Here is an 11848-nt window from a genome sequence, read left to right as displayed (position 1 = left end):
TGTTGTTTGATAAAGGCCAAAAGCTTATTTAGGATACAGGGCCCGAAAGTCAGGAGCAGCAGGAGAATGATGATTGGTCCCATTAGGGAGGATAGCAAAGTTGTCAGCCAGGGGGAGCTCTGGAACCAGGACTCAAACCAGCCCTGCTGGGCCTCCCTCTCTCTCTTCCTGCATTCTAACTGTAATCGTCAGCAGCCACAGCGGGTGATGCCAGGCCAGCATCGGATCGAATTGGACTGTGGTCTCTCAGTCATTCAGGAATCGACGACAGAGGGGTTCGGGTGATGGTCAGTGTGGTCAGCCCCGGGAGGGTGTAGTGGTAGGAGTGATCGGGAGAAGGGGTCGGGGCCGGGGCCACCCCTGTCTCTGGGAGACCCGGGGGAGCTTGTTTGAGTCGGGTCCAGTGGTACCAGGGCTCGTGTCCCAGGAGTTTGGCTGCTGTAGGAGTGGTGAGGATTACAGTATGGGGTCCCGTCCAGCGAGGCTGTAGTGGGCGGGGACTCAGGGTTTTCAGCAGTACCTGATCTCCTGGTGCCAGAGGCCGGGTGGGCCCCTCGTCGTCTGTCAGTTGTGGCAGGACCCGGTCTGCGTGTTCCCTCAGCAAGGATCGTAGGAGGGAGAAGAGGGGGAGGTACCCCGCGAGTGGGGGAGCCTCTCCCTCTGGGAGGTGAGTCAGGAGATAGGGCCTGCCGTAGAGCAGTTCAAAAGGGGTCAAACCTGTTTTGGAGTGTGGTGTGGTGCGAATGCGAGTGAGCGCCAGAGGAAGGAGTTTGACCCAAGACAGCTGCAGTTCTGAGGCAAGCTTGGTCAGATGCGTCTTGATGATGCCGTTCACCCGCTCTACCTTGCCTGACGATTGGGGCTGATAGGGGCCGATAGGGGATGTGGAGATGCCAGTCGATACCCAGGGCCACAGCCACCTGCTGAGAGATCTGCGAGATAAATGCAGGCCCATTGTCAGACTGGAGAGAGTTAGGCAACCCAAATCTGGGAATGAGATGGGCCGTCAAGACCTCCGCCACCGCCGCTGCCATCTCCTGGGCGGTGGGGAAGGCCTCGACCCATCCTGAAAAGGTGTCCACCAAGACCAGCAGACAGCGGTAGGTTTGATGTCTGGGCGTGTGGGTGAAGTCTATCTGCCAATCCTGCCCGGGCATATGTCCCCTCAACTGGTGAGTCTCCTGTGGGGGTCGGAGTCCTCCCTGAGAAGAGGTGGATGCGCATGTTAGGCAGGATCGGTGGACGGCATATATGGTCTATCTGAGATGTAAGGGAGAAAAGACAGGGCTGAGAAAGGAAAAGAGAGCTCTTAGTCCGATGTGGAGGGTATTGTGGATTGGGGATATTATGGCCTTAGCCTGGCGCTCAGGAAGCACCGGTTTATTATGGAGTAGTATCCATCCCGACGGGTGCCTCTGAGCCCTTTCTTGCGCCAGCAAGGCTCTGGCTTCCTTGCTTGAATAATCTGGGTTGAGGGTGGCTCTCAAAGTCAGCAGGGGCTCGGGGGCTTGTTGTAAGGTAATTTGTCGAGCCACTTGATCTGCCATATTATTACCCAGAGTGACAGTGTCATGGGTATTTTGGTGTCCCTTGCAGTGTATGATAGCGACCTCTTTGGGCAGGGATAAGGCATCTAACAGTCGAGTAATGTGGGGGGCATTACAGATGGGTGATCCTTTAGTGGTCAGGAAGCCCCGTTCTTTCCAGATTGCCGCGTGAGAATGGGCAATCAAGAAGGCATACTTGGAGTCTGCGTAAATATTGGCCCTCTTTCCTTCTGCTAGGTGTAAGGCTCTAGTTAGGGCTGTTAGTTCAGCCTTCTGAGAAGTCGTCCCGGGTGGCAAGGGCTGAGCTTCTAGGACTTCCCGGGTGGTCACCACAGCATAAGCCGCCCTTCGGTTTCCATTGGGGTCTCGCTTTGAGCTCCCATCGACGAACAAAGTTAGCTCTGGATTTGGTAGAGGTTTGGAGAACAGGTTGTGGGGTGGTTGCATAAGGGACTCAAGGACCTCCGAGCATGAGTGGGCTGGGGGTTCTGAGGAGAGAGGGAGTGAGGGTAGCGAGGAAAGCGGGTTTAATTGTGGGGAGCGGCCCACGGAAACCTGAGGCTAAAAGGTCACCAAGACAGTGAGGCGAGAAGATGGTCAGGGGTTGGCCATGAATCAGCTTTTTTGCATCGGCATACAACGTTGTCGCCGCTGCTAGTGCCCGCAGGCAGGGGAACCATCCCCTGGCTTGTGGGGTCAAGTTGTTTGGATATGTAAGCAATAGGCAGCAATTCGGGGCCAATCGGTTGCACCAAGGCTCCAAAGGCTATCCCTCCCTTTCCATCAGAGTATAGATGGTGCGGATAGTTGGGATTTGGGAGAAAGAGAGGGGGTGCAGCCAATAGGGTTGAGCGTAAAGCGTGGAAGGCCTGAGTCACTTCGGTGGGGGAAGACAGAGGCCCTGTGGGAGTCTCTTTAGCCGCCGCATATAGAGGTTTGGCCAGGGTGGCATAATTTGGGACCCAGTGTCGGAAGAATCCCGTCAGTCCTAAGAAGGACAATATCTGGTCTCCGTCGGCCAGAGGGCAGATGGACTGGAGGAGGCTACACCGGTCCACTGTCAGGGCTTTAGTGGTCGGAGTGATTTGGAGGCCCAGATAGACGACAGAAGTCTGAGTCAGTTGGGCTTTGGATTGTGAGGCTCTGTAACCCTGGGAACCAAGGAAATTGAGGAGAGTTGTAGTATGTTGTCGGGAGGTCTCTTCTGAGGGGCTGCAAAGGAGCAAGTCGTCTACATATTGGAGGAGGGTGCTAGGGCGAAGCGAGCATCTGGCCAGGTCCCGGGACAGAGCCTGCCCAAAGTAGTGGGGACTGTCTCTGAACCCCTGAGGGAGTACGGTCCATGTGAGTTGTGTGGTCAGCTGGGTGTCGGGGTCAGTCCAGGTGAAAGCAAAGAGGAATTGGCAGTTGGGGTGGAGTGGGATGGTAAAAAGGGCATCCTTGAGGTCAATAACGGTGAAATGAGAAGTCTGAGGAGGTATGGAAGAAAGGAGGGTGTAGGGGTTAGGGACAAGTGGATGGGCAGGGATCACCGCCGCGTTGATCAGGCGGAGATCCCGCACTAGCCGGTAGTCTCCTGAAGCCTTCTGAACAGGGAGGATAGGCGTGTTACAGGGGGAGGTCGTGGGGATCAGGAGACCCTGTCCCATGAGACGGTCGATGATGGGCTTCAGCCCCCTGAGGTTGCGAGTAGACAAAGGAAACTGGGACCGGGCTGGGAAACAGGTGGGGTCCCTTAGCCGGATGAGGACTGGAGGGTGGTGCCGAGCCACCACCGGGACTCGGGTGTCCCAGACCTCAGGATTAACAGAAGAGGTTGGAGGGTCAACAAGTAGCATTAGGAAGGCCCCTGACGTGGGAGCCGATCCTGGAGCTAGCTGAAGAGTGGCCTTCAGCTTAGCAAGTATATCTCTTCCCAAGAGAGGAGTAGGGCAGGAGGGGATGACCAAAAAGGAGTGGGTAAATAGACAGGAATCTAATTGACAAGATAGTGGTTGGGTTTGGAGCGGACAGGAGGGTTGGCCGTCAATGCCCATAACCGAAACCTGGGAAGGACGTAGAGTGCCTCCGAAAGAGGGAAGGACCGAATAGGTAGCCCCCATATCAACAAAAAATTGATGGACTTACCCGCTACCTGGAGTGTTACCCTGGGCTCGGCTTGGGTTATTGGGGTCCCCGAGTCTGGGTGGCGTCAGTCACCATCGAAGCTCAGCAGCTCCAAAGCCGGAGGAGGGCAGGAGGTCTCCCTGGGGCACTCTGGTCCCCGGCCCCTACAGGTCGAGGCCCGAGAGGCCTGGGGACAGTCACTAGCCCAGTGTCCTCGTCGTTTGCACAACGGGCACGGCTTGGAAGGAGGCCGCGGATTGGGGCACATCTTGGCCCAGTGCCCTTCTTGGCCGCACTTGAAGCAGGCCCCCGGAGGGGGGTTTTGGGGCCCCGAGCCCGCCGCCGGCTGCAGGGCCGCTACCAAGGCCTGGGTTTGCTGGTTTAGGAGGCTTGCCTGAAATTCGGCCTTTTGCTTGAGCCTTGCCTTTCGGCTGGCCTCAGCAGTTTCTTTGTGGGCATTGTAAACCTTAAAAGCCATTTTTACCAGGTCTCGGATAGGGGTCTGAGGGCCGTCCTCAGCCTTGGCCAACTTTTTTCGGATATCGGGGGCAGACTGGGAGATAAAACGATTGGCCAAGGTGGCCGCCCTAATGGGGGACTCAGGGGACAGCCTGGTGTATTGGACGAGGGCCTCGGTCAGCCGATTAAGGAACATGGCTGGGTTTTTGTCGGGCCCCTGGGTCACCTCATCTAGTCTGAGGAGGTTTACAACCTCATGAGAGGACGTTTCCATCCCATCAAGGATACACTCTATCATATAGCGTACTCGCTGCTGGCCGCCCTCCCTTTCCTGGTAGTTCCAATCAGGGTCAGTGTCAGGAACCGCCTGGGCCCCCGGGGGGCACTCGGGGGAGGGGTTGGCATAGTGCTGCTGGTCGGCCTGAGCCTTGGCTGCCGTCCAGATGGCCTGCCTCTCTTTGGGGGTGGTGGTAGACCCCAGGATGACATATATGTCCTACCATGTCAAGGCGTAGGCGCGGGTCAGACCAGTAAACTGCTTAATGTACTGAGTGGGGTTGGAGGAGAAGGAACCCAATTTGGCCTCAATCTGTGCTAAGTCTTGGAGGGAGAAGGGGACATGACCTTGGGCTAGACCCTCAGCTCCGGCTACTTGTCGAAGAGGGAGTAGCGGGGCTGGGGGAGGGGGCGGGGAGGCTCCCGGAGGGTTGCTGTGGGAGCGAGTGTGGGAGCTAACCGGAGAAGGGGAGGGAGTGACAGGGGGAAGAGGAGGATACAAGATAGGGTTAAGGGCCGGAGGATCCGGGGCCGGTGGTGGAGTCTCGGGGACGGGAGCGGAGGTAGGAGGGACCGGAGTGGAAGGGGAGGGGGCAGGAACCAGAGTGGAAGGGGTAGGGGCCGTGGGAGAGGTATAGGGAGGAGGGGTGGGGCGAGAGCGCAACGCCCGAAAGGCCTGAACATAGGGGACCTCAGACCATTTTCCCGTTCTCTGGCAGTAATTATCTAAATCACGCAGGACGTCAAAGTCAAATGTCCCTGTGGTTGGCCACTGTGAGCCATTATCTAGAGGGTACTGAGGCCAGGCTTGTGAACACAGAAAAGTGAGCTGCTTGGGGCGGATATATCCCTTTAGTCTTAGGGTCCGCAGGTTAGCCAGCAGGCACTCTAAGGGGGTGGAGTATTGGGGATCGGGTTTGGAGGCCATCGATCCCATGGCGACCACAGAGCGTGGAGGCAAACCCTGCTGCCCTAACGTCTTCGGACGTGCCAAGGGAAGCCAGAGGTCCGTGCAGCCATCCGGAACATCTTCCTCACGAGCTGGGGACCAGGAAGGGCCGAAGCCGGAGGTCTACTCAGCCGCTGGGGACGTCTCCCTCACGAGCTGGTGACCGGGAAAGGCCGAAGCCAGAGGTCTACTCAGCCGCTCGGGACATCTCCCTCATGAGCTGGGGACTGGGAAAGGCCGAAGCCGGAGGTCTACTCAGCCGCTGGGGACGTCTCCCCCACAAGCTGGTGACTGGGAGGGCCCAGTAAGTGCGCACCTGTTACCGGGCCCTAGGAGGTGGTCGCCAGGGAGGGCGGGCCCCAAAGCCGAAGGGACTTACCCTGTATCCTGCCGTCCGGGGGGTTGGTCAGCCGCCTGGGTCCGGGGCTACCGCAGCGGTGGAGCTCGAGGGGGCCTATATGGCGAGTGCCGGGGGCCCTCACCTCGAGCCCCACGTTGGGCGCCAGATGTAAGAAACGCCGCGGGAAGAAAGAGCCACCCCTATGGACTGTTGATCAGGGCCTTTATTGGGCGGTCGCTCTCGGGCAGAACTCCCGGGGGTGGGTGAGCAAGGAAGCAAAGGGAATCTGCGAGGTATGAGGGGTGGGGAAGGGTTTTATAGCCAGGGCCGGGCTCCCATATAAGGAAGAAAGCGCGGGCTCAGTGGTGATTGGTGTCCAAGGGCTCCGTGTCGGCACCTGATTGGACGGCTTGGTTGTCGGCCCGCCTCCGGGACTTGTCTGCGGCACTCTTCTGGGGCATGCCTCAACACGCCTGGGCAAGCCTCAACATGTCCGGGCATGCCTCAACATGCCCAACCTTGCCCGATCTTTCAGAAAGGAGTCAGCTTTGTGAAGTTTATAAAGTGTCACAAGAAGCCCCAACACCAAGAAAAGAAACATGGGGAGGAAGAAAGAAGAAGAGGAGAGCAGGACACACTGATGTTTTGGGTTTACCACTTGAAAAGTCTTTCAGTGACTTCAGAAAACAATGGTCTTTTACTTAAAGAAGTTTGAACTGGGTTTTCTGTACTTGAGCTGGCAAGAGTACTGCTTTGAGGCATAGAAGGAACATACCTCAACATAATAAAAGCCATATATGATAAACCCACAGCAGACATTATCCTCAATGGCGAAAAATTGAAAGCATTTCCTCTAAAGTAAGGAACAAGACAAGGGTGCCCACTCTCACCACTACTATTCAACAAAGTTTTGGAAGTTTTAGCCACAGTAATCAGAGAAGAAAAAGAAATAAAAGGAATCCAGATTGGAAAAGAAGAAGTAAAACTCTCACTGTTTGCAGATGACATGATCCTCTACATAGAAAACCCTAAAGACTCCACCAGAAAATTAGTAGAGCCAATCAATTAATATGTAAAGTTGCAGGACATAAAATCAATACACAGAAATCCCTTGCATTCCTATACACTAACAATGAGAAAACAGAGAAATTAAGGAAACAATCCCATTTACCATTGTGATGAAAAGAATAAAATACGTAGGAATAAATCTACCTAAAGAAACAAAAGACCTATATGTAGAAAACTATAAAACACTGATGAGAGAAATCAAAGATGACACAAATAGATGGAGAAATATACTATGTTCATGGATTGGAAGAATCAATATAGTGAAAATGAGTATACTACCAAAAGCAATCTATGGATTCAATGCAATCCCTATCAAGCTACTAATGGTATTTTTCAGAGAACTAGAAGAAATCATTTCACAATTTGTATGGAAGTACAAAAAATCTCGAGTAGCAAAAGCAATCTTGAGAAAGAAGAATGGAACTGGAGGAATCAACCTGCCTGACTTCAGACTATACTACAACGCTGCAGTCATCAAGACAGTATGGTACTGGCACAAAGACAGAAACATAGACCAATGGAACAAACTAGAAAGCCCAGAGATAAATCCATGCACCTATGGACACCTTGTCTTTGACAAAGGAGGCAAAAATATACAATGGAGAAAAGACAATCTCTTTAATAAGTGGTGCTGGGAAAACTGGTCAACCACTTGTGAAAGAATGAAACTAGAACACTTTCTAATACCATATGCAAAAATAAACTCAAATTGGATTGAAGATCTAAATATAAGACCAGGAACTATAAAACTCTTAGAGGAAAACATAGGCAAAACACTCTCTGACATAAATCACAGCAGGATCCTCTATGACCCACCTCCCAGAGTAATGGAAATAAAAGCAAAAATAAACAAATGGGACCTAATTAAAATTAAAAGCTTTTGCACAACGAAGGAAACTATAAGCAAGGTGAAAAGACAGCCTTCAGAATGGGAGAAAACAATAGCAAACGAAGCAACTGACAAAGAATTAATCTCAAAAATATACAAGCAGCTTATGTAGCTCAATGCCAGAAAAATAAACGACCCAATCAAAAAATGGGCCAAAGAACTAAACAGACATTTCTCCAAAGAAGACATACAGATGGCTAACAAACACATGAAAAGATGCTCAATATCACTCATGATCAGAGAAATGCAAACCAAAACCACAATGAGGTACCATTTCACACTGGTCAGAATGGCTGCTATCGAAAAGTCTACAAACAATAAATGCTGGAGAGGGTGCAGAGAAAAGGGAACCCTCTTACACTGTTCGTGGGAATGCAAACTAGTACAGCCACTATGGAGAACAGTGTGGAGAATCCTTAAAAAACTGGAAATAACTGCCATGCGACCCAGCAATCCCACTGCCGGGCATACACACCGAGGAAACCAGAACTGAAAGAGACACGTACCCTAGTGTTCATCACAGCACTGTTTACAATAGCCAGGACATGGAAGCAACCTAGATGTCCATCGTCAGATGAATGGATAAGAAAGCTGTGGTACATAAACACAACGGAATATTACTCAGCCATTAAAAAGAATGCATTTGAATCAGTTCTAATGAGGTGGATGAAACTGGAGCCTATTATACAGAGTGAAGTAAGTAAGAAAGAAAAACACCAATACAGTATATTAATGCATATATATGGAATTTAGAAAGATGGAACCAATGACCCTATATGCGAGACAGCAAAAGAGACACAGATGTAAAGAACTATTTTGGACTCTAGGAGAAGGCAAGGGTAGGATGATTTGAGAGAATAGCATTGAAATATGTATATTACCATATGTGAAACAGATTGCCAGTCCTTCTCCTCCCCTCAATCTTTCCCAGCATCAGGGTCTTTTCCAATGAGTTGACTCTTCACATCAGGTGGCCAAAGTATTGGAGCTTCAGCATCAGTCCTTCCAATGAATATTCAGGGTTGATTTCCTTTAGGATTGACTGGTTTGATTTCCCTGCTGTCCAAGAGATTCTTAAGAGTCTTCTCCAGCACCACAATTCAAAAGCAATAATATTTTGACACTCAGCCTTCTTTATGGTCCAACTCTCACATCTGTACATGACTCCTGTAAAAACCTATATTCTTGCCTATATCCAGGCAAATATGTTCTGTCAGTTAGAGGTGGAGGGTTCCTGACTCCTAAGGGGAAAAGCCAGTTTTGTAGCCCTTTACAAATTCATTTCTGTAATCCTATTTTTTTTTTGCCTTCCCCTTTGAACTGGTTGTAGTATCTTTTCTGAGTCTCTAATTTAATGAAAGTGTTAATTAAAATTTTAGTGTGTTCATTTTATTTTTTTCAGCTTCAATGAGATATAATTGATAAAAGTAGTACACACCGTGATAGAGATGTGTTCATTTTGCAGTTGCATGAAAGACATGATTTTATGTCTTTTGAAAGTTACCTTTGTAAAGCAGCAGTCAGGGTTCTGGGGCAGGAAATGGTATGGTACTCAAAGGGGAAACTGAAGAGTGTTTTCAGGGACTGTTTGCAGAGGTGTGGACAGAGTAGAGATGGAGATAGTGAAGCACCCCAATCAGCAGGAGAGGGAAACTGGTACCGCCTTTAGGGCTCCCTGGGCACAGGAAGGGAGCTATGGCCATACTTAAAAGGGACACAAGTCATGGCCCAGCAGGAAGAAGCAGGAGAATGAATAATCACTTTTCTCTCCTCTTGTCCTCTGAGCCCCATGAAGCCACAGGATAAAGGAGACAGGGTGGCATAGTTCAGTTTGTTTCCTATTGCTTTACATGATTTTCAGCCAAATCAATCCGACAATAATCACACAATCTCAGTGAATTTAGAGAATCCACCCAAGTCTGCTATAAAGAAGTTTTTAGAGAGCCTTAAATTACAATTATACTTTATATGTACATAGTTAAATAATATAGCCCTTTGGTAAAAATTCATGAAAGATATTCCACCCTTTGATCACTTTCTACCTTTGAATACATATCTTATGTATCCATATCACTTCATTCATATCTTATTAATTCATATCGCTTCCTCTAAAATATTTTTACCACAGTCTTAATAACCATCAATCTAACAGATATCTAAAAAATATCTAACGTTCTCTCCAGTTTCTGGATCCTCAGCCTTTGACCAAGAAGTGAAAAGCTGATGCAATTTTGTATCTGTTTTTATATACTCATTTGCTATAAGTTGGGTGGAAGTTTGGTGAATATACTTTAAAGAAAAGAAAACTTGGATTGGTTTTTGGGTGAATGAACCTTGACACAATAAATCCCAAGCTTTCTGCCTCACCTTTGTACTTTCACACAAGTTAATGTTCAGTTGAGCACCTCAACATGCTCGGGTGGAAAGCAGCAGAGTTGCAAATTGAGGCTGAGGAAGCCGATTATACTGTGTATGATAGTGTGAGGAGAATTCAGAGCTCAGGGAGTAATCTGGAAGGAAGGGGAGGAGGAGGAAGGCCACATGACTGGAGGCTGCAAGAGAGCTGCGGAACAGTTGAGGACTATTTTAAGGATGGCTAATGTTCAGTTGTAAATTGTCTTCTACCAAACCTTTGGTAAAGTTTGCTTCATGAAAAATGTGTGCAAGTGGTTCTGATTAAACCCTAATAAAGAAATAATTTTTTTAAAAAACAGCAGTATGGCCAAAAAAAATAAAAAAGGTGGAATCTGAGTGTTTAGTATATCCTGGGCATTGTGCTAACACAGATGGCTACACTATCTATTCACAGTCACCCTCAATGAGACAGCCAGTTTCCCCCCTTTCTAGGGAAGGAGGCTGATGCTCAGAAAGGTAATTCACTCGAGGTCACATATCCAGTACATGAAAGAGGATCTGACACCAGAATCCAGGCTGTGTTCATAGCACCACACAGCTTTGCAATCACCCTCCCCACAGCCTCCTTAAAAAGCTATCCTTTGGTCTCTGTCATTGACAAGAACCCCCTCCTCCTCTAAGGTCGCCCCTTTCATAGTCAAAGGGCTGGAACCAAAGTTTGTCCACGTGAGGGTGAGATCTGTCTCCCTACAGTTTCCATCCCCAAGTCTTCCATCTGCCGTCTGGGTCACTCAAAGCAAACATAATCCTTATTTTATGGAGCAGGCTGTCTAATATTTGAAGATATGTGTAAAACTTCAACGATGATGGACTTTACATAATGTGCTTTCAACAAACATTCATAGAATAGATGAAGGAAGGTCACACTTGGAGGGTACAGAGTATGGCTGGTAGGGCAGCAAATATATAAAAAAGACTTGATTACTTTCTCCGCTGCTGCTGCTGCTAAGTTGCTTCAGTCGGTGTCCGACTCTGTGAGACCCCATAGACGGCAGCCCACCAGGCTCCCCCGTCCCTGGGATTCTCCAGGCAAGAACACTGGTGTGGGTTGCCATTTCCTTCTTCAATGCATGGAAGTGAAAAGTGAAAGTGAAGTTGCTCAGTCGTGTCTGACTCTTAGTGACCCCATGGACTGCGGCCTACCAGCCTTCTCCATCCATGGTATTTTCCAGGCAAGAGTACTGGAGTGGGGTGCCATTGCCTTCTCTGACTTTCTCTACCTATCTCATAGTCTTATGTTCATACTGCTTCCTCTCTGAAATTTTTACCAAAATGGTAACAACAACCAGGTTAACAGATATCTGAAAGAATTCTTAGAGGCACCACTTTTGGAAAACATGTTTAAGTGTTGCTTCTATTCCAACCCTCAACTACCTACACCAACAAAGGTGGTCAGTGTTTTCCTTCAAGCTAAACCCGTGGGACTAGTGAAACTGAGGGCAGTCATCAGTGTGATCCCTTAAACTATAACTTTTGCTTAATCGGTAATATCAGTAACTTCACTGATCAAACTTGCCTTCACTGTTCCTGCACACTGCACACCCTTCGTCAGGTAGCTTAGACAATCGCGACTCCTTTAGCTGTCCTCTAGAGGCAGTACCTCTGATGGATGGGTCACTATAGTAATGGTTTCAAAAGTTGTTTTTCAGGAACATGGAGCTAGTCTTGCCCAGTTCAGATCAGTTGAGACCACCAACCATTCAGCTGGGCCTGCTGGAGTGCTGGATGGAGAACCTCTTGACATCAGAAGGCCAAACACTCCACCCTCAGATGATACCACCCTGCCATTTTCTTCACCT

This window comes from Capricornis sumatraensis, chromosome 3, assembly GCF_032405125.1.
Source record: "Capricornis sumatraensis isolate serow.1 chromosome 3, serow.2, whole genome shotgun sequence".
Taxonomy (NCBI): domain Eukaryota; kingdom Metazoa; phylum Chordata; class Mammalia; order Artiodactyla; family Bovidae; genus Capricornis; species Capricornis sumatraensis.
The sequence above is the reverse complement of the archived record's forward strand: the minus strand, read 5'-3'. Positions refer to the sequence as shown.